A 6,000-nucleotide genomic window follows, 5' to 3' on the forward strand; every position below is an offset into this window, starting at 1 on the left:
TGGCGCCCAAGATTATTCTTTGTGAGCAACACTTTTACTAGGCATGACACAAAATCACATGCGTAATCATCAATTAACACATCTCTCACAACCATGAATCTTGTGTCAATAAACAACATGCCATGAAAACTTTTCAGAATTTCAAGGAATAAATAATTAAAGGACACACATACAAAATAATAAATAAGAAATGATAATTATCACTATAAGAAATGAATAAATAAACTTGAAATAATAAATAAGATACTATATGATAAAGGATGATATCAAGATTGTTGTAAGAGACTTCTATGACAAGGATGATATAAAGATTAAATTACAAGTTTAAGTATTTTATTCGCTTGCATTACGTCCCCAAACTCTAGGGAAGTCCCCATAAAGTTTGTTGCTTCATTTTTGCTAGGATTTATGTTTCACCCAAATGAATTGAATTCAGGTGGATTTTTATTCTAGATGAGATATACCTTCTAGCCTAGTTTAATATGAAAATAAGTATTATTTTTTGTTTGACAAAATGGGAGTTGTCCATAGGAATATAAAATGTTGTGCAAGTGATCTAGCATTGATATTTTATTTCCGCTCATCTTAAAACAATTTATTTTCTTGAATCATTACAACTCTCATTTATTGTCTCCTAAAAAGTCAATTGATTGTCACAAACTAATAGTTCACTCATTGTCATAATTGTCCTTAATAATAATAGAGAACCAATCTTTTAAAAATATTCTCATTCACAAATATGTAAAATTATAATAAATCTATAAAGCTATTCAATTAAAGAAACTATCCAATATCAATATCATTTATGCCTTGAGAATCTCTTTCACCTTCCTTTTTAATCACAACTATTTTTTTATTTTGTACTGTGAACTATCCTCTAAAGAGATTTGAGTGCATTTGTCAGCTCTCTTAAAGGGAACTTTTTTATATTTTTGATATAAGAATCCATTTTTTACAATGAAATTTGGTTTTTTTCTTAAAATGGGAAATCAATTGGTTTATATTAAATTTTTTAACTTTACTATGAGGATGTAGTTTTTGTATAATAAAATAGAAGTTGTTGATGTAAGTAGATAAAAAATTCCTAGCCTAGGTCTCAATTTCCCAAACTCTACAAGGTTTCTCATAAACCTATAGGTTTACTACCTGACCATATTCCCATGAGGACCTCTCACACTTTCCCCCTTCTACAAGATCTATTACACCCATTTGTGTTCAATTTCTTTTCTCCCTTAACACACCAAGGCTCCTAACTAGGCATTTCTTGTTATCCTACAAGGTAAGGTACAAATACCAATGCAGCAGCCAAAATCCATTAAATTTTATTACTCAATATTGATATAATCTTCCTTATCAATCTTTGATCATGGTTCACAAACACACTTCACCAAGCTCCACATTTCTCTTGTTAGGCCTAGAAGCCTAAGAGCCCTTAATTAGGCTTTCTATCAAGGTTACCAAAAAATAGCTCTTATAAATTGAAAACATCCTACCAGACTATTTAATGATCCAAACACCCTTTTAGAAGACCTTTAAGGTTATGTAGGTTTCATCCTTCCAACTTCCCCATAATGACCTTTGTAAAATACCCGAATGTTAAGGGTTTTGAGGGTTTGAATATAGAATAGCCGGTACTAACTTCAAAGAACTTCCAATCATCTTGTCTAAACACCAAAATTGGTTCATGGAATCTTCACACCTTGTTATCCTCTCCACTTCTTGGATTGGCACTAACCAATCCCAAACAATCAACACCTAGCTTTGTATCAGCATATAACTCTTAGTTTGTATTCAAAACTTGCCTAGGGCATGCTTCAAAATATAAAAAACCAATTCCTTAGAACATAAAAATGAATATGTACACTATATACTGAGTTATCATCTTGATTCCAAAGGGCCATGGTGATTTAACAATTGAATTCATGAAGAAGCCATTTTTCTAGTAACAACTCAAAATAGGACTGTAAACATTACAATGTAATAATGAATTCAAAACACCTATCTACTCAAAACTTCAAGACACCAAAATGAAATAGAAATATCAAGATTTACACCTTTAATTATCTATGAAACAAATAAATCCCAATCTATCCATTCACTTTGGATATCAAGGTATGTAAGTAGATTGTGATTGGAAATGATTTAAAAATGAATTTTTTTATCAAACTCCAAATCGTACAATCTGACCACCAACCCTTCTTATAGGTGTGTAATGGTGTTATATAATATTTTTTCATGTGTGGTAACATATAGACCCAATTATGGTAAAATCTAAGTTTGATCAGTTTGGGCAAAAAGTTGTCAAAGTTGTCAAATGCAACTTTTGCAAAATTTCAAAATTGGTTGAGCAACTTTTACAACTTTTTCCTCTGACAATGTATGGATCCCAAAACCTTACATATGGGTTCCACATGGTCTGAAACTAATTTTTAAAATCATTCCTCAACATTAGAGTTTTTGACCAACTCTTGATCAACTCTTGACCTATGCAATCTATTATAAGCAATATCAACAACCCAAAGACTCCTCACTCATTCACCTATCTAGCTACTCCTAATCACACCCTTGGGGGTTTATATTTATCCCTTATTCATTGATGGTTGACTAGAACTATCCACAAGCCAAAATGTGTTGGGACCTTAACCTAGATCCTAGGTGCTCCTACACCATTCTCCTTGTAGAAAAAAGAACTCATGGTGTATCAACATTAAGAAGTTCAATAGAGATACCTTTCTTCTTAAACCAACTCTTAGCTATCATCCATGTTGCCTCATATTTTGGTTGATTCTTCCATTTGATGAGATGTTCCATATAGATTCTATACCTAGTCTTCTTTTTCACTCGAGAATCCAGAGCTCTTTTAGCTCGAGGCTTGGATTTTGTTGGAATATTTACTTACTTAGTGTCTTCTTTGACCTCTATTTCTAGGTGTCCCTCTTTTATATTAGGTCCTCTATACAAAATCAAAACTTTCACATTAAAGATAAGAGAAATTGCCAAATCTTGTGGTAATTATATCTTGTAAGCATTAGAACCATATTTTACCAATATCTTACAAGGGACTATCCTTCTCATCTATAATTTGGTAGGAATGCCTTTAGTAAGTCTAGATTTGTTTAAATGCACTAACATCCAATCTCCTACCTCAAATTGCACATCTTTCCTGTTTGTATACATCTTTGACTTCAACATTTGAGTAGCTTCGCCTAATGTTCTCTTGACCTGTTCATGTACCTCCCTCGTGGATTTCCAAAGTCATCTACATGTCCACTTATTTTTTCATGTGGTTTTTGTTCTCTGAACTCACATATGCCTCTTGAATGGTAACCATACGACATATACTATTTGAAATGGAAATCTTCCTATATTCTTGTTCATATTGTTACTATAGGAAAACTTTTCTTGTGATAGGACTTGATCCAAAGTTTGACCATACTCCTTTGTTAGAAATTTTAATGGGTTTCCAAGTACCCTATTAAGGAGTTCAATTTTACCAACTATTTGTGGATGGTAAGTTGAATATGGACTAAACATTTTTGTAGTCTCTTCCATAAAGTTCTACAAAAGTGTCCCATGAACTTAAAATCCCTATTAGAAATAATGTTGATTGATAACCCATGTATTCTCACAATATCCTTGAAATAGAGATGAGCTATGTAACTAGCATCATGTGTGGCCTTGCAAGGATCATCTTGTTGAACCTATCAACAACAACAAAAATACAACCCCAACCTCACTTTGTCCTTGGAAAACCAACAATAAAATCCATACTAATGCACTCCCATGGCCTGTTTGGTATGGGTAAAATTTGATATAATCCTATATTTGTAGAAGTACACTTAGCCTTTTGACATACCATACCCTAATCAACATACCTCTTAACATATTTCTACATCCTTAGCCAATAGTTGAATCTCTCCATTATCTCTAGTGTCTTATTTATACCAAAATGTACGCTAAGACTTCCATATACCTCTCTTGAATCAAATTTTGTCTCATAGATCCTCTAGGTACAAAAAACTAGTTTCCCCTACATGATAATCCATTTTTCGAAGTAAAATCAAAATACTTGATATGATAATGATTATTGAATTCTAGGCATATGTTGTAGATCTCTAAAAAATCTTCATCTTTAGCATATAGGTCCTTAAAACTTTCCAATCCAATGCTTGCCAATTGGATTTCTCAGATGGTGAGCAACCTCCTTCAAGACATCACCAACCTTGTTTTCTTGGTTTTTTTTGTGTTTAATGGTAAAGATATATGACTTGAGAAACTCCACCCATTAATGTGCCTTAAAGTTAACTTCTCTTGAGAGTTGATGTAACTCAATGCCTTGTTATCCATATAGATAGAAAACACCTTTAGTAAAAGCTAATTCCTCCATTTCTTGAGTGCTTATACTAAACCATACAATTCCAAATCATAAGAGGAGTTGTTACAAATAGATAATACTGAGAATCAGGGGGGTAAATTAGTATTATACAAACTTTTACACACAACTGTATATTGTTAATTACTTAATAACTTGGAGATAAAAGTAAACCAACAATGTTGAATAGTAAATATAACCATACATATAGAGAACTCATAACACCATTATTTTTTAACTAGGGAAACCTTGGCCAAGGGTGTTGAGATAATGGGTGTTGCACACATTGCATAATATTGTTATGTTGTAATATTTTATTTTTATTATGTAGTGATGTATATATAAGAGCATCTGGATGGATGTGCAACATGTAAAGATTCCAATGGGGTATACTTGATGAATTGTATTATAAAATTGTGATAGTATTTCATGTAATTATTTAATATTGGAGAGAAAAAAATAAAATTCCAATATTAAATGTGGGGTCAAGGGATTACGTAGCACATGGTTTTAGTTCATCGTTTATGTAATACCACTTGGTAATTTTGTGGGACTTGCTACTATATAAGTAGCCACAAGGGTAGTTATTGTGTGAGGAGATAGAAGGGAAAAAGGGAAAGAGTTGAGTGGGAAAAGGCTTGATAAGTTAGCCAAGGGAGCATTTGTGAAGGTTGGAAGCATGGCATTGGATGTGTGGATTCATGCTTGTTTACACAGATTTCTTAGTTGTGACTATGGCTTTGAAGGCTTCCATGGTTGTATTGCAATGGTGTTTTTGTTAAATAATAAATTGTCATGGATGCTTTTGGAGGCTGGGTTTTTTCCTTAATGAGGGTTTCCTAGGGTTATGATTAAATCAAATTAAAAGATAATTTAATAAAAAATTTATAAAGAAAAGTCAATATTTAATTAATTGAGAAATTAATTAAATAAAAGAATTAGATTTAAAGACTTAAATTAAAGTTCTAATTTTGGTATAATCATATTTAATTAATTTAATAATAATATATTTAGGACTTTCATTTTTATAATAAACTCTAAATAATATATTATTAGTTAAATTAATAAATATACTACTAAAGACATCTTGTGGCTTAATAAAAGAGGAAAAAAATTAATTTAATAAAGTTTATTTCAATTAAATTGCAAAAGGTTGTGCATGAGAATTAAAATACAATAAAATAATTAAGAAAAAGTTTTCACGTGATTGGAAAACTGAAGCCCTAATTTGAGAAAGCTCTTTATTAAGGAATTAGAGCTCATTTCTCGACACATAGGTTTGGAGGAGCCAATTTCTGAGAAGAGGGTTTTCAAAGGAAAAGGAATTGTTTGCGAGCTCCATGCATCTATTTGTTTAGAATTAGATCTAGATAGGATCTTATGCGTTTTGCGTAATAGTTTCTTTCATTGAAATACATGTCTTCTCTGTGTCTAAATGGAACTGTTTTCATAATTTAACTAGGTCGAAATACTTGTTTGTGAAATTATTGTTCTTCATTTGAGAAACAACTATAAATGAATTCAAAATTTGAAACCCTTGTCTTGTAAATTTTAAAGATTTGCATTTTTGGAGATTTGTATTTTGATTTGGGTAGGGTTTGGAAAAGAAATCAAATTTGATATGAAAA

The sequence above is a fragment of the Cupressus sempervirens genome, chromosome 3 (assembly GCF_028749045.1).
Source record: "Cupressus sempervirens isolate cs-2001-9-10 chromosome 3, ASM2874904v1, whole genome shotgun sequence".
NCBI lineage: Eukaryota > Viridiplantae > Streptophyta > Pinopsida > Cupressales > Cupressaceae > Cupressus > Cupressus sempervirens.